The sequence below is a fragment of the Mytilus galloprovincialis genome, chromosome 7 (assembly GCF_965363235.1).
Source record: "Mytilus galloprovincialis chromosome 7, xbMytGall1.hap1.1, whole genome shotgun sequence".
NCBI classification, from domain to species: domain Eukaryota; kingdom Metazoa; phylum Mollusca; class Bivalvia; order Mytilida; family Mytilidae; genus Mytilus; species Mytilus galloprovincialis.
The window spans coordinates 36,275,164-36,297,465 of NC_134844.1; positions in this window are offsets into that span (position 1 = coordinate 36,275,164).

Here is a 22,302-nt window from a genome sequence, read left to right on the forward strand (position 1 = left end):
TTTAATTAGGGACTTTCCGTTTTGAATTTTCCTTTAAGTTCAGTATTTTATTATTTTCCTTTTTGTTTTTTTTTTCATACATTATTGTACGTTTACTTTAAGTTACATTCAATGTGATTTATTATAATTCACTTAAGCTTATTCCTTTGTATTTTACTTGCGTAATAATCTCTGAATTGTCTGTTTTATACAAACTAATTTTCAACGTATATTTCTTTTCCATGTCTTTTTTTCTATGAATTTAGTGAGAATACATAAATATACCTTGATTTCACACCAATATGATTACTTCAAATTAATTTTTAGAGACAATTCTGCTTACGTACCTACCATTTTTATTATACAATGAAGGTCAATATTATAAAGCGTGAATGTAGCATATTTCTATATTAATTTACATTTTCTTTCACTTAGTTTTGGCCGATACCATAAGTTACCAAAGCAATTCTTTCAACAGCTGCATCGTGCGGATAATTTGAACGACACTCCCTAAATTACTGACGCCTGATTTGGGACAGATGTTAAAATAAGTGTGAGCGCTTAATTCTACTTAACCTGAGACATTGGTATAACAGCACAATATATAAACAAGCCATAACATTATGTCAGTAAAATAAAAATATCACTGAAGATCACTTCATTACATTTGTACTTTGTTAAAATATATGTGAAAAAAGATCTCCCATGAATAGATAAATTTCCCCCGTATTATTCTTGTTAAGATGACTCAGTAACAAGGTTGTGAAAATTAAATCAAAGTAAAAAGTCGTCTAATACAATAGCATGTTATCCAATTAATAATATGTATGTATTAAGTGTTATACATTACATTTTGAATAATTTTGGATGCAAAATCTTTTCATAGAGCCCAAACCCTGATTCCAAAATATCAAGTGTGTGGGATGACTAGGTTCATGTACCTTCAATGATACTATACAAAGATGGATAATTATGTTCGTCTTAATATACAAATGTGTACAATAAGAATGAATACAGAATCTCAACCTACTCAACTACATATTACTTATATAATGATATTCATGTTATCATTATATATATACATATATATATATATATATTTTTAATTGCAAGGAATCTCGTCAATTTTATAATTCGTATCACTGACTATCCTTTTGTTGATAAACAGTGTTCATTGTTTTGAAGTAAATAGAGTTATCCTCCATTGTATGTTAGTCTATCTTAATGGTAAAGTAGTATTTTGTTGGGGAATTGTTTTTTTTTTTTTATTGAAAAACCAACTTTTATCAATCATAATTATTTATTATTATATTATATAATGATATATATATATATATATATATATGTGTGTGTGTGTGTGTGTGTGTGTTTATATGTAAGATCGGATTGCTAGATTTAAATTGTTATATATACAACCGAAAAGAATGTATTTGGTATATAGATTTTGTGCACACCTGTAAAAATTTCTTTCGACTTTGTATAACCCAATATTTGCGCTAGAGCATTTACATACCTATACAATTTCTATGTTCTGCGATAATAAAAATGTATGTAGTTTAACTTTAATTTAGAAAAAAAAATACATAATGAATTAGTTTGTTGATGACCACTCTCATACATAAAATATGTCCTTTAATAAATAGATTATGTATATATACTTGGTAATATTCCTCCATAGAACATTATTAGAGCTTTATCTCAAACATCGCTACCACATCTTTCAATGACACGACTAATTTGTATTTTTGACATATACTTTGCGTTGACTTACGATGTTTTATATTAATTTTGCAGTAAAAGAGAGGTCACGTTTTAACGACCAGTGTACAATTACCATTAACTTGTGTTTGCTGAATGTCCACTGGTAAATACTGCAGGCATATTCTAAACGAATCGAATAAATAAATTCAATCGAAAAGTTCTGGAAAGGTGTCGACCGGAACGTAGGGTATGTAATTTAGACTGTATCTTGGATTTTACCTTTTTAAGAAATCACTCAAAAGTTGTTACAGAAAGCGTGGGATACTCACTTAACGATGATTCAGATTTAGGGTCCCCATTTAGACTGGAAGTTAGAGTTGCTGTTTATTTATATGAACTGCAACCATAAAAAGATTGTGGAAAAAAGGGAAAGTATATAACCAGTAACATAAGTGATGAGTGCATTTACAATACAATGGTTATCGTTCTTTGCTCTACAAGATCAGGATAAACTGTGATTTATATTGTTTTTAAAAAGGTACCTGCTAGGAGACGTTTATACGGAAGCGTATTAGCTCCACACATATTTTTTTTTAAATTTTTCTTCCTATCTTAACCTATATAACGCAAACCTTTGCGTAATAAAGCAAACATTTGTTTTTGTCATATTTCTTATTTAAGATTCAAAGGAAACAGCAGTTATTCATGCAGGAGGTTGTTTATATTAAAATTTACCACCTTCGAAGTCATTGCAAAAAAAAAATGCTTGAATAATTAGAACATATCATTGACTAATAATGAGCAAAATTACATATAAAAAGATGTGGTATGAGTGCCATAAGAAAACATCTAAGTCACTATTCGTAAAAGTAAACCATCATAGGCCAAAGTACGGTTTTCAACACGTAGCGTTGGCTCACAACGAACAGCAAACTATAAAAGCCCTCAAAAACGATATCCATGTTACTACTAGTATATATATATATATTACAAAGAAAATTGAGTAAATTGAGGTTATACCGAAGAAAAAAATTCAACCCATCTAATATAACTAAAAACGAATATAACTATACTTCCAAAGTAAGCTCTCGTTTGAGAACTGTGTAATGTTGGTTAGATTCAAACAAGGTACTCTTTGGCAAAACATGTATAGAATGAAGATGTTTTATTAATAAAATTAATGTTCCCTCCATTCAAATTGCTACCCAAGCATCTTAAAAATACTTCATTATATTGAAATGATAATTCGATGACTTTCTATCAAAGAATCTTTGTAATACTCTGAGATCATTTTGTCTATTTGACTCTGATGTTTCACAATTGTTTGACATTATTTGTTATCTTTCAATTGAAATATGCCCATATTCTATACTTTTCTGATGCACAAATCAGTCCTAATTTATGTATGATTGCACTTCAAGTATTCCATTATTCCTATGTAATTTATTATAATGACTTGGCCTTGTATGTATGTTTCATTTTTTTTATCTACTAGTAAATCACAACCGAAATGAATGACAGACGGACATTTATACAAAGCTTAATGCATAATTGAAATCAAGATATTTGCGTTTTAACGCAAAAGTTTGCATTTAACGCAAAGGTTTGTGTTTAACGCAAAAATAGGAAGAAACATAAAATAAAAAAAAATGTGTGGCGCTAATACGCTTCCGTATACGTACGTTTAACGGTCTCGCACAGTCGGTAAAAAGTTAACCTTTGACTTTTTGAATCCGGGTGCATTTTTGGATTTGGACATTCATGTTTTTTATGCATCATTTAACTATATTTCAGATATGATATGATACTACATACTACATACACACAAACAGAAGACAACACATGCATCAGTTCATTAATAAATATATCATTATTAAATAATAAAACTTGTTTTTTTCTTTTTTTATTCGGTAATAATGTTTAAAAATGTATGTGCCTAATACGAGAAACGTTAAAAGTGTTCAAACAATAAATACCATTTATAAATACCAGCTATAAAAGGCCCCGATAAGACAACGTAAACCAATTCAAACGAGAAAACTAACGGCCTTATTTATGTTAAAAAAAGGAACGAAAAACAAATATGTAACACATAAACAGACGGCAACGACTGAATTACAGGCTTGGGACAGGCACATACATAAATAAAGTGGCGAGGATAAACATGTTAGCGGGATCCCAACCCTCCCCCTAACCTGGGAAAGTGGTATAACAGTACAACATAAGAACGAACTATAAGGATCAGTTGAAAAAGGCTTAACCCATCAGATGGACAATATATATCGATGTTTGCCTAAACCATCTATGACACTCCAAGACATACCAAGATGTCGATATCGACAATATCAACAAGATAACGAATCGATATCGATTTTCGCTTATGATAAGACATCCAGGACAAACCAAGACATAGCCTAAATTTGCTTTCCTCTTGATTATGAATGCAATACTTTTCACTGGTTGTTAAGTAAACAACATTCAAATGAGATTTTTTTAGTTAATAACCTTTGCAAAAAAAAACCAACACAAAAACAAGCATATAAATAACAATTTTATTAGACACGAACACATGGAAAAAATATGTACGATTTCTGCCCTATTTTCAAAAGATTATACCTGAATTTATTTAATAATTTTATATTCAAGGAAGAAATGTATTGTTTTTCCTCCAGCAAGTCGCATAATTTACATATTCTATTCTATAATAATCCTTCGGACTTTTTATTTGTTTGTGAGTGAATTGGTCAAGTTTTTACACCAATAAATTCCTTTAAAAAAGCGTTTAATCATATTATACAACTGTATACTATAAGCTCGCGAATGTATGTTTATCAGTCAGTATTATGTGGAACCTTATTGACAATAATTTTATTTTACGTCATATAACCTAATAGTTGCAGACATCAATCGTATAGGCATCACTACACAACATTTCCATAAATAATTCGGAGTAAATTAAAGTCTTATTCAATTTCTTTATCGCATTTTACTCCTACACCATTCCGGCAATTCGTCTGAACATTGTCCCAATACTAGATGTGTACATTTATATAAGAACATATATTATAACCCACACACAATGTGAAAATGAGCGGAGAAACAACTTTGAACATTAGTTTTCGTTGTATCATTTATTCATGACAGAATTCAAAAAACATAGATTAATGAACTCTAAATTCATTTTTGATGTGTTTGAGTTTTTGATATTGTCTTTTGTTAAGGAACTTTCAGTTTTAAATTTGCTTAGAGTTCGATATTATCATTATTTTACTTTTTTTTCAGAACGTTTTTTATTAAACATTCTACGCTTTACACGTAAGACGCACTATTCTTTTCTCGATTATACGGTGGAAACATTCAACTTAATGATCACTGACAAAGTTGATTGACATAAAATTATTATTTACATCGTACTTCAAAGTAAGCAGCTACATAATGGTCGAGAGTGAACCTTGCGTATCCTTTTGGTTCAAGATGTTCTAGATAAAGTAACTAAAGTCATTAAGCATATGGATCCACTTATAACGAAATGACCACACAAGCTAAAAGGTTACTCTACAAGCTGTATAATTATTGCTCACAAATGTATCGCCAATTACACATTACTACAAACACAAAACTTAATTATGACAATGTGGAAAATGCTAATTGTGCAAACTAACGATCTCCACAAACAACGCTGATATATGCTAAACATTACATTAAGGACGTACTTGTACTATTACTAGGAATAAATTAGTACTTGAAGTTATTGTGAGAAAATAGTATTTGTTTAACTAAAAAAAATGTTCGCTCCTGCAGGAATATGGAATTGTAGATGTATTTTGAAGATATTTAGTATATTAAAGTAACATAATAAACATGCAGGTAACTAATGAATGAATGAAATAACAACTACCATACATATTAATGATACAGCATTCAGTCAAAATAACTGTGATGCATGAAATGACATTTATTCGAAACAAAAGAGCAACGACATCTTTACAGAGTATAATAGAACGGAAGAAAAACAAGTTTACTTAGCTGTGCATTGCAATGGAAAATATAGAGATCAGTGAATCGTCAATCACTTTAAATGATTCGTTGAATACATCAGACATTACTTTGGAATATCTAAATGATGTAGAAACTCAAAGGAGAATTGTTCCGATAGTGTATCTAATAATATTGTGTATCCTTGGGACGATAGGAAATATGTTGATCATATACATTTATTTAATCAAATTCGGGAGAAAAGCAACACATCGTACGTTCGTTGTTGCCCTAGGTATTGCAGATTTTCTTGTATGTAGTTTATCTATACCTTTTGAGATATTCCAAATGACAAGGGAATACACATTTAATTCGGAATGGCTCTGTAAGCTTTTCCGAATGTTCAAAAATAGTTTTACGTTATCATCTGCATTAATTTTGATAGGATTGTCCGTTAATAGATACCGGTCAATTTGTTATCCTCTCAAAACCCAACTTACATATTGTCAAGCCTTAAAATGTATTGTGTGTCTCGTATGCTTTGCTTCAGTTTTTGCTTCTCCAGAAATATTTTTGACTGGAATAAAAGTACATCAACTTGAAAACAATTTAGTCGGTAAAGATTGCTCTGATTCACCAGAATATGAACATACAATGTATCCTATGATATATGGTACGACACGAATGGTATTATACGTTCTCTGTACCATTTGCTTATTAGTCATGTGTCTTTTGATTGGACGACAGATAATGCGACACGTGACATTTCGTGACCAATTCAGATTATCAAAAATAGATAAAGAAACTTCCAAAGAAACCTCAGTATCATCATCAACAATGGTTGGGGTAGAAAAAGGTTCAAGTACAAAGAAACGTGTGAAAGATAGATTATTTAGTCACAAAAAACACAAAACATCAGCTCATAAAAGGGTAAATTCACCAACAAAGGTGACACGAACAGCTCTTGTTGTTAGTATATGTTTCGTCATTCTATATTTACCCTATATAACAATGAAAATACTTTCTGCTGTAACCGAGGGAAATATAATGCCTCCTAGTAAATTGGCGTCTATCATAATGCCTACGCTTTCGAGGACACATTTTATGAATAATGTTGTTAATTTTATTATATATTTAAAGATGGATTTATCGTTCAGAAGACAGTGCAAGGAATTATTGGTGCCATTCATTTCAATATTTGTCAAAACGGTTACAGTTCAGTAAAACATATATTGAAAAGATGACACTTAATTTCTTAAATAAACACTTTATATTAAAGATAATACGTCTTACAAAATAGACTTTAATGTTGTGTTGTTCAGAATTGCATTCATTAATAAGAGGTACAAATCATCGTTATATCATTATGTTTATTCCTTAGAATAATAGTATGCATAATCATATATTGAGTGTGGTTATTTAATCCAACGTGATATCGAAAAAAAAAAACAACAATTAATTGAACTTTCATCACTTTTGACAATGAATATAGTACAATATATGAGTTATTATTTTTGTATAGAATGTAAAACTACAAATGAGTATGCATAAATGTAAGAAAATCAATAAATCGTGTAGTTTACTGTCATTTTTGTCTGACCATTCCAACTAAAAGTAAAGATTTATAAAATTTGAGGAGATGTGTTAAGGGTCCCTTTTTGCCTTACTAATCGAGGTATTGTGAACAAAATGAACGGCCAAAAAGCATGGAGTCTTATTTTTTCTATAAAATATGATAGAAAAAACTGCATATTTTTATATTATAATTGACATATTTTTGTGAATGGAAAATACTGAACACGCACTATTACTCCGAAAAATATGAGAAAAACAGCTTCGTTTATTGTATACTTTTATACGACATACATGAATCAAGAGGTCATGGTGCGTTGTTCAATTATGGACAAAGTGTCTCTACAGTATGTCACCCAGTCCATAAAAATGCTCATTAAGCACAAGAAACGGGTATTAACTTGAATATCAGTATATTCGAAAACAAATACAGGCAAAAAAAATATGAACACTACCTCATAGAGGATTGCTCGCAGTCCTTGAATTGGAAACAAGCTAGATGTGCGTATCGTCTAAAACGACTCATCAATGGTGATCGAATAAAAAAAGTAAAAAAACAAGTTAGCATCTTTACCATGTGTACCTATGTCGTCATACACGCTAATATCAGTTGCTTTTTTGCGGAGTAGATTTCATTTAAACACCATAAAATGTACAGAAAAAAACCCGACCATGTTAAATAACAAAAATGAATATGTTTAACCCCGCCACATTATTTATGTATGTGCCTATCCCAAATCAGGAGCCTGTAATTCAGTGGTTGTCGATTGTTTATGTGTTACATATTTGTTTTTCGTTCCTTTTTGATATAAATAAAGCCGTTAGTTTTCTCGTTTGAATTGTTTTACATTGTTTCATCGGGGCCTTTTATAGCTGACTATGCGGTATGGGCTTTGCTCATTGTTGAAGGCCGTACGGTGACCTATAGTTGTTAATGTCTGTGTCATTTTGGTCTTTTGTGGACAGTTGTCGCATTGGCAATCATACCACATCTTCTTTTTTATATTGTATGAAGAAGAAAAAAACACTGATTTTCTTTTGTTTTTCTTCAAAATAGATATTTATAACTGCAAAAGGAAACAATGTGCCAAAAATCATACCTATGATACATCAGACGCAGTGTTTGAACAGCAGCATAATTGTAAAATACACCAAAGAGAAATTCAAGTCGAAAACAAACTGACAATGCATGGTTTTTCAAGAATAAGACAAAAAAACAAACACTAGTCATGCCAGTATACGAATACATATATTTGATCATTTATAATGAATGGCAATAATCTATTTTGAATTTATTGAACCATAAAATTAATTTTTGACTCTTCACATTGAATAATCCGCGTAACGGATTATGTAAGTGTGAAGAGTCAAACATTAATTTTATGGTTCAATAAATTCAAAATAAATTATTATTGAATTATTCTATGTGAAGAGTCAAAAATTAATTTTATGGTTCAATAAATTCTTCACATAATAAAGAAATTTCTATAAAAAAAGGTTGAAAGAACTTTTTATATTATTCATATTAACAATAACAACGTACTCACATTTTGGCGTATGAATACACAACGTCAGAGTGGGCGTGTCGCCATAAAAATTGACAACATTGAAAACAAAACTAATACTTTTAACCAATCAGAAGACAGTAAATACACCAAATTTATTTATTCGTTAATGATATATTTGTCACATGTCACATGGACATGGTAAACTTCAACCAATTACAATTGGTTTATATAAAATTGAGAGAGGAAAGGGTAATGTGTGAAAGAGACAAAATCCCGACCAAAGAGCAGGAAACACCCGAAGACCACCAATGGGTCTTTACACAGTATGAAAATCTCGTATTTTGTCATAGTCTGGATCTTTATACATTTTTATCGTCTGGTCTTATGTGGTTAATATAGCAGGAAATGCTTACCCTGTCGACATTCAGCCTGATTAAGGTCGGAGTTCATGCGATAGATAATTTTCCGTCCCATATTTGTTGCCTATATTTCGTTTTAAAGTATTTGAACAGACATATAAAGCTAGAATACTTTCCAATTCAATATTCAAACTGGTGTCTTATTAATTTATTACTGATATAAATCCAACTAAACTTAGCAACATAAGAACGTTATCATTTTTACAAAAGGTAGAAAATAGTTATCAAAAGTACCAGGATTATAATTTTATACGCCAGACGCGCGTTTCGTCTACATAAGACTCATCAGTGACGCTCAGATCAAAATAGTTAAAAAGCCAAACAAATACAAAGTTGAAGAGCATTGAGGACCCAAAATTCCAAAAAGTTGTGCCAAATACGGCTAAGGTAATAAAAGACAGACCTAGAAGATATAGAAGTCTAATTTTTCGTATTCACGTTTGATAATCATTACCTGAATACATTTTCCATTCACATCCTAGATTATCATTTCAGATGGTTTGAATTGTAAAACCACATTCCGACTCATCAAATTTGTTTTGGTAATTAAATGATCTATTGCTATTGTCCTTATATTTTTTTCAGGTTTTCTATTTGGTTAATACTTCAGGTATCTACTTTTCATAATCTATTTATGCCATCAAGCCACCGGTAATCGCGCAGCTCTAATTTCAATACCTGTTGTTCATCTACCATATTACAAGCACTATACGTCGGATGCCTATGGTAATGCCCGCGTCACACTGTCCCGATTTTTATATACGATGGACACCCGAATGCGAAAATTGTAAGTTCGTACGAAGTTGGTCCCGATCTCGTTAAAATACCAAAAAGTGACCGATGCAAGTACGATGAATAACGAAGTCTATACGATGGTGCCGAAATTATATACGATAGCAAAAGATGGACATACGAAGGTTTACCGAATACGGGTATTTAAGCTTCATATCTCAGCCGAAGCCTACACGATGGATCACGAAGGCTACACGATTGATTACGAAAGCTACACGATGGATTACGATGATGGCGCGATGACCATACGATGTATCTTTTTGTCTAATTCTTATAAAACTTAGTTTATTATCCCCTCGCCTACTATATGTTAGTTGCGTGTAGATAGAATTGTTATGGACACTCTAGAACCAAAATGCTCAAAACTTGGGATGGTGTTACTCGTTAAGAATATCTTAAGCGCTATTGACTTTAAAGTTCAAATGTCAAGGTCACAGTGGCAGTTGTAATACAAGGCAATATCACCCTTGTGGACACTCTAAAACCAATATGCTTCAAAAGGTTTTAACCACATTTGGTATATTGTTCCTCCTTGTTAAATGATCTGACATTTTTTACGTTCAAGGCCAAAGGTCAAGGTCTTGCAGATGGTCTTGTTTTTTCTCCTTGAAATAGCATAATACACAGGAAATTGGTTGCTCATTTTTTTACCTGAAGGTTCTAAAGACAATATTAAAAGTATTTCCAGATACTGAATGTTTTGGTTGATTTCTAAAAAAATAGTTTATGTATCAAATATGCATATTCAATTTACCATTTTCTGTATGTGTCATATACAAATATATTGTCCATATTGTCCCCAATATGTTACATACGAGGGGATGCCACGCTCGGCATTGCCTTGTTTGAACTGTAAAATGTGTGCACTAGTCTGAATAATCACCCATAATTATGCCGATGTTTACTGATATATCTTAAAGGTAAGGTAATGGGTTCGTTGATCCCTTTTATTCAAAAAGAGCTCTTTCCAGGAGAATATCATAATAATATAGACAAAAGGAAGGATGTGGGAAAAGCAACAAATGAGGCAAAATATGACATATAGAAAACAAAATGGTTATGGAGTAAACATTCGTGTGACAAAAACTTAGACAATACATAAAAAATCAGAATAATGAAGAAAAAGTTGGTTTCCCCATATACGTGACCTGCAGTGTTGGTGTACGAGGCGCGTTTATGATTTTCATTAGGTTACTTGATATGAAAAATTGACTAAAAATATTTAACTTGTAAAAGTAAATCCTGAGCCTATAATAGCTGCTCTTCTTGTTCCATTTGAATTAATAGAAACAACGCTGTCGCCTTTCTTGTTCTCATAGAATCATATGATATGCGCTCCATGTTTTGTGAACGTCTTTCTTAGCGCGAAAATTAACTTACTGTAGCTGGATTTATTGCCGTCGTAGTTCCATCTTGTCGCCTTCGTACTTTTATTCGATGGCAACACGACGGGATTACGAGGTCACGAAGTCGTGTTGCCATCGTAAGACCTTCGGGTAGCTTCGTGATTCATTCGTGTAGACATCGTAATGTCAAAACTGCCCGATGGAAACGATGGAAACACGAATGCAATACGATGTTCAAAGATGCATTCCCGATGACATTACGATGGTGAGGATGGTGATACGAACTCAATACGAACCCTCAACTTCGGACGCACCTTCGGGGATTTTTTAACATGTTAAAAAATTTTGAACCCTTCCCGAAGTTGTCCCCGAAGGCTAGAAAAAGTGGCCGATGGTTCAAGATGGTTAAAGATGGCACTACGAATAGCCCGATCTGGATACGATCAGTCCCGATATTGAAAATTTCCACAATCGTGTTGCCATCGGCGTAAAAATCGGGACAGTGTGACGCGGGCATTAGCAATGAACATAAGCGCTTTCCCGATTTAAATGGGATTCGTGGTTTTTTTTTAACTTATTTCAGTGCCGTTATCGTAAACACTAGAATGAGACTCTCAAGTCATATTCAAACTGTTTTTTCCTTTTCGTCATGTTAAGAGAAAACATGCACTGACGACACACCCAGTGTTAGTCATTTTGAAGATAATGATAATTCAGTTTTTTTTTTCAATCCCATATTTTGTGTTCATACATTGACGTTCAGTATTTTAACAGATGTTGATCAAAAGAAAAGTTAGAAATGACACAGTAGTTACCCACAAAGGTCACTGTACGGCCTTCACAGATGACAAATCCCAATAAAATACTAAAAGTCAAGATCTTAATTGGCATGTTCTTACTTTTTTATGTATAAAACAAAACAATTCAACCAAGAAATATCTTTTGCTTTCGATTTAAAAAACGGCAGAATAAAAAACGTAAACAATATGAAACTTCAATGCTCGTATTTGTGAGCGTTTAAGAATTATAAATTCGGTATTTTTGTTTTCACATTACGACGTAGATTGGCATTTAAAGACGATTGCACTTCTAAAATTTTATCAGAGAAGTAACCGAGTATTATGTATTGTCAGTACTTTTAATATGTGTACGCCTAACTGTAACAGAAATTTTAAAGAACCTTATCTAAAATTATGAACTTTATTTGGTTTCTTTGTTAAAATCATCTGCTAAAACAGTTTTCATCTGTTGAAATACCGATTTATTTATTGCTATTGTCTTTAAATGTTCTTTTTATATGTGTTCATTGTTTTTGTTATTAAGGTGTAATATTCCAAATATATCTAAGTCACAAAAACACCTGGTAGCCTGTAGATCTAATTTCTGTCAAGTAGTTCAAATGAATTTATTCATATTTAGATGTGCACTTTTACAAACCAAACATGCAAAATAGATATGTATATGAACATGATGAAGCCGATTCAGTGTTGATCAACGTTGTTAATTTTATATTTGATCACATTTGCCTGCTGGTTACCAGACGCACAATTTCGTAATTATATGCATTCACTATGTTCTCTTTTGCCCTAATCATGTTGACAATGCAGTTAATAATGCCAAACAAATATTTAACAGAGATAAGATAAATATACTGAAAACAATTAACATTGCTATTAGAGCGAGTAGCTTTAATGAATTTAATTTATATTTTGATCATCGTACATCTTTAAAGAACGTTTTAAAATGCCAGTTTTTATGAATGAGGAGCAATCTTTTTTTGAAGCTAACGAGGCTTAATCTTTTCGCAATTTATTCTGTATACCGTGAATGTTATTGTCTAAAATAATCATGAGACTTATGTTTTATTTTCCATAGCAATACTTAATTCCTCCTTTTCACTCAATACGACTGATAACTCTATATTTACTTATCACAAGCAACAGAACGTATGCAACGTATGGAGTTATGTACAAAAACACATTTCCATTAAAATTGGATTACTTGTTCCAAGTATTCGTGTTTCTTTGTACTTAAAGCTAGTATTGGCTTATGCTCAGATCCTCTATTATCTATTAACGTGGTGGCAATTATATTTTAAAGCCAATTTGGTTCCAAATTATACATTGAGATTTTATAGAATTCTCAAATTTTAAAACTATGTTCAGTAACAGTAAACGCACATACAGGAATTTGACTTTTGTTCTATTGTAGATTTTATACTTGTTTTTTTTTTTTCATATAAAAAAAAATATAGAAAGGCGATTTTTATTGCAAAAATCATTCGTGCAAAATCTCAAATTTTATTCAGTAGTTGATAATTGTTAGAGCCATTAAAAAGCTTAACGTGATAATTTATTCATCTGAAGCTTGAACATCATTTTACTAAAACAAGATAATATTCATAATTGCATTACTCGTTACTGATCGTGCATGTAGGATTTTCTTAACACAGGCATAGATAACCTTAGTCGTATTAGGCACAACTTTTTTTAGTTTTGGGTCATCAATGCTCTTCAACTTGGTACTGGTTGGGACTTTCTAACTACTAGTTTTTTTATCTGATTTCACTGATAAGTCTTATGTAGATGAAACGCGCGTCTAGCGTTTTTAATTTTAAGCCAGCTGGTACCTTTGATAACTAGTTAAACTAAATAGATGTGCAAAAATTCTTCAGGGTAAAAGGGTCTCATGTTTTAGAGGTCGACAAAGTATTCTATGACTCTTTTATTTTTTGTTATCCATAAGAAATATCACCAAACATTTTTATTTGGTGGTTCTTTTGAGTTTTTTATATACGTAATCATGGAAGAAAAAAAAATGGGTAGATTAATATAAAAAAAACTTGTAAGTTATTTAGAAAATGGCTAATTAAACAAATAAAATAAAGTGTTAGCTTTTTAGATAAACTGAGTTTTTCATTAACAACAAGTTTGTAATCCTCTGGAAATAAGAACTTTTATTGATGAACATTTTGTACAATCAATGATGATACTAAACTCTAAACAACCATATACTATATTGAGGGGCTTTGCTTTTACATTGCTGAATCAAAGTAGTCCAGTGACGAGAAAAGGTGAAACTACAACAATGTCGTCATTGTATGATATGTAAAATATTTGATTTTTGAATTAGAATTACTTTTAGGTCTTGCTTGAAGTAAAAAAAACACAATCAATCTGAATTCAGTGCCTTTCGTGTATTCATTATTTGTCGCTTTGTATCTATTTGATGAGTTAAGACTTTTTCAACTAACTTTTATAGTTTATTTTTATGCTGTGTCGTTACACCATTGTTCTTAATTAAGAGATGGTTGAACGCCTCCATCTTCAATGATCTTGTATTGCTGTTGATCGTTTTTCGCTTATTGTCTTTTATTGTGTTGTTGTACCACTATTCTGGGTTAAAGGGATGCTGGACAGTTGCTAACATGTTAACCCCATTAGTCGTTGGTAGGTATCTCATTAGTGGTTTTCGTTCCTGCTGTTTATCATATTTAGTTTTTGTTTACTTATTTTTTTGTACATGCATCAGGCTGTTAGTTTGATCTATTTTACATTTGTTAATATTGGTCCTTAACAAATTGCTATGCATTATGTTTGGTTTTTTCTCCTTATGTTGATTGTTTTTACAATGCCATATTGTTGCTTACTTCTACGTCGTTTGGTCTCTGTGTATTATCTCATTGGTATTCATACCAAATCGTCTTGTTTTTATATATCGGGTGCCCTTAGTGTTAGTGACCGCGTGGTCTAAGTAGTTCAAGTTATTTACAATAAACTTCACGAGATTTTAAATTGAGATTTGTATTGAATTCAGATTTGTATTGTACAGCTTCAATTAAAACTGACCACACACAAAGTGTACGACATTGTATGTGTTTAACCCATTTTATAGATGCATAAGGACCATTATCACTGAACTAGTATATATATTTTTTTAAGGGACAGCTGAAGGATGCCTCTAGGTGCGGGAGTTTCTCGCTGCTTTGAAGACCTTTTTGTGACCTGCTGTTGTCTGTTCTATAGTCGTGTTGTTGTCTCTTTGACACATTCCCCATTTCCATTCTCAATTTTATGATTATAAAAACATTCATCGCATAATTTTCGTACATAAATGTTTTGGTTTGCATAGGTATGTTTTTCTTATACATCAACCTTCTAATATTTCGCAACCTCTGTGGTTCTTCACTGGCCAATCCATTAAGATGTTTGTTCAATGACTTCCACATTATCATGATTATACCTCTGAGACATCTTCAAATTGTTTTTTTTTATTTAGTTTTAGTTACCCATAAAATGGTTCATGTCCTCAAATATATTTCATGTAAAAAAAATGCCGGAATATCTGTTTCCCGCCCAAAATATACATTGCTAACATCCACCGTCTTCGATCTCTAATGAACAGTTATCTCAATTTTGACATCGTCTAATGTTCATGATACACCAACTAAGGAATTAACACTAGTATTATACAAAATGTCGAGTTAAGGTATACCTCAATATATGTTTCAATTGCATCTGAAACACAGGAGAATACTTTTCTTCTTCCCTGTTTCACCATGTCTGTACATGTTCTACTATTTGTAAGCACCCGAGATTCCCAGGAACAAAAATTTCGACAAAATTTACGAAACCATTAAAAATTGATAACAGTTATTTTATTCAAGATTGCATGTGATTACTCTGGGAAATATCTCACTAAAACTAATAGGAATGAAATGTTTTGGGAAAAATAATGGAATTTATGTCAAAAAGTGTTATCCTTAACAAAGGTAAACAATTTATTCTCCTTACAGTATTTAGAAACGGCTTCTCTGCAATGCAATTTGTCACTCCTCATTTACAGCAAGAGATTGACGTCTTGTAAATAGGTAGTTCATGCAATGTAACAAATTACCATTTATTTATACACTGTTTATGCAGATAATCATGGATGATTTATTTTTTAAACAAAAGACTACTGTACAACTCAACCTACCAATTACAGTAGGAAATATCAATGAACTGTATTTAGTACGCAATTGGCTGTAATAAGCGAGAATCAGAGAGTAACAAATAAAATGCAGTAAACTTTTAAATTAACGCTTTTATGACAGTCATATATGTAATGCTCTGCGACAAGTCTCTTTTCGACGTCTGATAAACCAATAATTATAAGACCCAGATACACAATGCATGTTAAGGAAATGTTTACCATAGAAGACACGGACTTTAAAAAGAGTGCATATGATGAAAGAAGACCATGAAAAGAAGACCACAAAATAAAAATACAAGAGAAAAGCTGTTTCTATATATGAAGTGGTCTGGACTCCTTTTGTTTTAATTATTAGAGAAACAAACTCGATTCAAACTGAACAAATAACTTGATGTCGGTGGTTGTCTTGCTGTCATTAACTCGTAATTGTCGTTTGGGTTTGTTTAAAATAAACAGGGTGGAAAATACAAGAGAGACATTCAAAATCATAAATCGAAAATAAACTGACAACACCATGGCCAAAAAAAAATACAGTTGATTATCTAGGATATCTGCAATTACGGAATAAAAAATTTTAACATCCAAGAACAGGTAATCGATATGAGAGGGACTTCATTCCATAAGTCTAAAATAAACTGACAACGCAAAGGCTAAAGAAGAAAAAGACAAAACAGACAAACAAAAGTCAATAAAACACACCAAAGAAATGTAAAGACGGAGCAACACGATCCGCCAAAAACTGGGAGTGGTCTATGTGTTACATCTTGGAAATATAACCATAGCCCATAATACAGCATTTTATTTAGATATGAGCCAACAGTTTCTTGACAGGCCAAACATACATCCGATGAACTACTTAGACTACACGTCCACCAAGACGTGTTAAGGCATTATACATACCTTGGTACGGCAATGTTGTTACTTGTTTTGAGACACACTTTTTACTTGTGTGGTATGGTATGTAAAAAAAATGATTCTATAAAAAGAAGGGAAAAGAACAAAAAGAAACAGTACAAATTAAAACGAAAAATATCTGAAATATGTGGTTGAAGGTTTGGAGGCAATACTATCTTAAATCGAAATAGAGAAAAATGAGCGTTACGAAAAAGAAATCATTTGTATGTCTCTTAGTATGTCATTCCCTGTACCTTTAATTTTGTGGTTGTATTGTATTGTTCTGTTACAACTGTATTGTAGTGCATTATATTGTAACTAGTCACGAAGTAAATGTAAACGAAATGATATTGATAAATCAGACGTCATACGGCTCCCATTTCTCTTCATTTAATGAAGCTGTAGAAATTAAACATGATGTGTGATTATGTCTGACAAATATACAAACAATGCATACATCAAAATGCAAATAGATACAGTATAGAATGTTTGCATATTATCATTCGATTAACAACGATTAACATGACCAATGGTCAATATATCAATGTCATATTTCCGGTTTCTTGCCAAAATTGTCATTATTGTCGTTATCGTATTATATTCGACATCAGGTTAAAAATGTGTTCACTGTTACATTGACGTCGATCTAGGACACGAATCAATGACATCGTGTTGTACTTCTTTATTATTAGTTTTACGCTGTCTTGAGATGCAATCTTAATATGACCTTGATACAACCAAAGTCCCTCTTATAAAATTGACAAATTTCCTTCTTAGATAATTTTTTTGTAAAATTAAGATAAGACTTGTATTACCATTTGGAAAATACAAGATAAGGCAAATAACTTAATTCTAGTATACCTACATACGGGAATGGGATATAAATAGTAGATGTGTTTGCCTCGGTTTTATTTTGGAACCCGGAATTTGTTTTCTCTCAATCGATTTATAACGTTTGAACAGCGATATACTACTGGTGTCTTTATGTATACGTCAATGAAATAGCAAAGAAATGACACAAAAACCAAACAAACAAATTAGAAATCTAAATATGTACACATTTTGCAGCTCGTAATCAAAGCATTAATGGTGCCAATTTTACTGCACCAGATGCTTATTTTGACCATTACAGGGTTTAATTTATAATACATATACCACACGACGAATAACACGTGTGCAGCAAGATCTGCTAACCCATCCAGTAAGCACATGATATCCCCTTGGGGCAAGTGTTGTTCAGTCTTTAGTTTTCTATGTTGTGGTTGTTAAGCTGTTGTGTGTCTTCTTATCTTGTACGTTTTTGCAAAGGCGTTGTCAATTTATTTTCGTCTTTCTCAGTCTTGAATCGTACTATTTTGTCGACGGTATGTTTGTTTGTCTACATTCAACAGCAAATTCCAGCGATTACAAAACACTTAGATACATCATTTAAAGACAAACACTTTACTAAGTTCATGACAACGGACAAACATACGAACATATAGTTATCAAAAATACCAGGATTATAATTTTATACGCCAGACGCGCGTTTCGTCTACATAAGACTCATCAGTGACGCTCCGATCAAAATAGTTAAAAAAGCCAAACAAATACAAAGTTGAAGAGCATTGAGGACCCAAAATTCCAAAAAGTTGTGCCAAATACGGCCAAGGTAATCTACTCCTGGGGTAAGAAAATCCTTAGTTTTTCGAAAAATTCAAAGTTTTGTATACAGAAAATTTATAAAAATGACCACAAAATTGATATTCATGTCAACACCGAAGTGCTGACTACTGGGCTGGTGATACCCTCGGGGACGAAACGTCCACCAGCAGTGGCATCGACCCAGTGGTGTAAATAGTTATCAAAAATACCAGGATTATAATTTTATACGCCAGACGCGCGTTTCGTCTACATAAGACTCATCAGTGACGCTCCGATCAAAATAGTTAAAAAAGCCAAACAAATACAAAGTTGAAGAGCATTGAGGACCCAAAATTCCAAAAAGTTGTGCCAAATACGGCCAAGGTAATCTACTCCTGGGGTAAGAAAATCCTTAGTTTTTCGAAAAATTCAAAGTTTTGTATACAGAAAATTTATAAAAATGACCACAAAATTGATATTCATGTCAACACCGAAGTGCTGACTACTGGGCTGGTGATACCCTCGGGGACGAAACGTCCACCAGCAGTGGCATCGACCCAGTGGTGTAAATAGTTATCAAAAATACCAGGATTATAATTTTATACGCCAGACGCGCGTTTCGTCTACATAAGACTCATCAGTGACGCTCCGATCAAAATAGTTAAAAAAGCCAAACAAATACAAAGTTGAAGAGCATTGAGGACCCAAAATTCCAAAAAGTTGTGCCAAATACGGCCAAGGTAATCTACTCCTGGGGTAAGAAAATCCTTAGTTTTTCGAAAAATTCAAAGTTTTGTATACAGAAAATTTATAAAAATGACCACAAAATTGATATTCATGTCAACACCGAAGTGCTGACTACTGGGCTGGTGATACCCTCGGGGACGAAACGTCCACCAGCAGTGGCATCGACCCAGTGGTGTAAATAGTTATCAAAAATACCAGGATTATAATTTTATACGCCAGACGCGCGTTTCGTCTACATAAGACTCATCAGTGACGCTCCGATCAAAATAGTTAAAAAAGCCAAACAAATACAAAGTTGAAGAGCATTGAGGACCCAAAATTCCAAAAAGTTGTGCCAAATACGGCCAAGGTAATCTACTCCTGGGGTAAGAAAATCCTTAGTTTTGACGGGGTTCAATTATTTTGGTTTAGATCTCAAACTTACAAGTTCTCTCTCTTGTTTTATTTTGATTAGGAGAATAACATACACTCAAAAGATCGTGCAATGAAAATCAAAAGATACATTCACTATATCTCTCTGGTTATAATTCGAGTATTTGCTAAAACCAAGTGTGCATCATATCTTATACTGTAATATTTGCGATTGTACTTCTTGGTAAGGTTCCATACAACAACCTCATAACTAGAATATATGTCTTTCTACAGGAAGAAAGATAATAAACATTTTAGTCTGGTTTTAAACTATAACTTAGGAAATTGATTTTAATGCTTATGAGTATCAGACGCATTAGTAAAAGTAGAACAACAAAGTTTAAGTATAACATTTGCCATTGAGTCTATTAAGGAAAAAATGAAACTGTATAAATCGTTTGCAATATATAATACCATAAGACTTTACTTTACTTTACATAATACAACTTTTTAATAAAGTCTTACGAGTTTTATCATCCTAGCTAAAAAAAATGTATTCGTGATTAAAAGTCTGGCATTTTCTTGCGTCTATTCTACACATTTCTGAGAATACCTGCTTGTTTATATAGAAGAAAAATGAACCGAAAGCATATTATTTTTCATATAATGTGTCAAATGTGACATCCCCCATTGGGATGTAGTAGAGTATGTTGCGTGTATTTGGATTAGAAATGACGTAATTACCGAATCGACCCAACTTTCGAGTAGTTACTGGCGTTGATACTTTTTTCAAAATTATGTTTTATCTATTAGATAACATGTATGTGAATAAAGAATCATGCTTATATTGAAGAATCCGTGATCCGTGATCACTGAATAATGTTTCTAATAATTCTTTTCATCTATGAATATGGCTCCTATAAGGGAAATGTCTTATTTCTGCAAAGTATAAGTGGTAACAGTAAAATTAAACTAAACATATAAAAAACAGCACATTATAACGTAAGCATATATCAATTTGACAGTTCAAAAGCTGTCAATCGTCAGTCCAGATTTAACAATATTCTGGCCAGAAGTGATGGATTGCATGAGATTCCCGACTTCGAAACACGGGTTGATAATTGATGAAGTAATTGAATAACGTTTCTACAAATGTTTGTTTGTCTAGATATACAGCTCTTCAATATATCCAAGCCCGATGGAAATCTTTATTTATTTGACATGCTTCCTGTACATGTACGTATATACAGAGGATAACAAACAAAAACAATAATTTAAAAAATCATAACAAAAATCATCAACTGACAGCATAATACAACAGACAGCAGTTACACATGTTTGTGAGCCATTAACGATCCCCTTAGATGAGGCAGTGTTGGAACAGCACAACATATAAAAGAACAAACCTTAAAAACCAGTACGCAAAAAAACGTACCCTTCATCAGATTGGCACTCAGTTCTAAAAAAAGGTGTCTTTACTTGGCACAAATTTGTGATATAATTAACTTAAACTAGTTTTATATTGCCACATTTTGTATAGTCATTTACCTTGTTTTGTCTGCTCCTCAACATTATATTTTATTTCCCCACCACTTGTGTTGCTTCTATCATATTTATCTAAACTTGTATGTACATGCATCTTACATGTAAAACAAATATACAGAAACTGTACGAAGCAGTTACAAACAAAAATAATAAAAAAACGAAAATGAAAACAAAAATATCACTTTATCACTTTGCTTAAATAGCTATTATAATGCTCTTACAAAATATGTAAGTATGCGACCTAGGCTACTTAGGTTTTTATATAGCAGGAAATGATTGAATAAAATATTTGTTATCGTTAAAAAATATATATAAGCGCTTTAAGTGTAAAAATAATTTGACAGAATTATTTCCGACGAGATTTATTTCATTTCACTCTGATCCCAAAATATTCAATGTATGAGTAGACTTGTTTCATGTACCTTAAGTGATATACAAAGAAGGATAATTCAATATCCCTTAGAATATGAAAAGACTGTACAAGAAGAATAAACTACATGTAAACACTAACCTAATTATCTACATTTCTATATACTAATATCATTAATTGCCAGGAATCTAAACAGTTTTATTGTTCGTATGATTAACCTACCTTCGCTTTGGAGCAACTTGTACTATTCTTTTGTAGATAAACAGTTTCCATGTTTAAAGCAAAAAGAGTTATTCCTTTGTATGTTTGTACAGCTCACGGACACGAAAGTGTATTGTAGAGAGAATTTGTAGGCGTTGGAAGCAACACAGACATTGAATGATTTCTTAAAATATGTAAACGAAATGCATTTATATAGGTATAGGAAGATGTGGTGTGAGTGCCAATGAGACAATTCTTCATCCAAATAAAAATTAATAAAAGTAAACCATTATCAGTTAATGTAT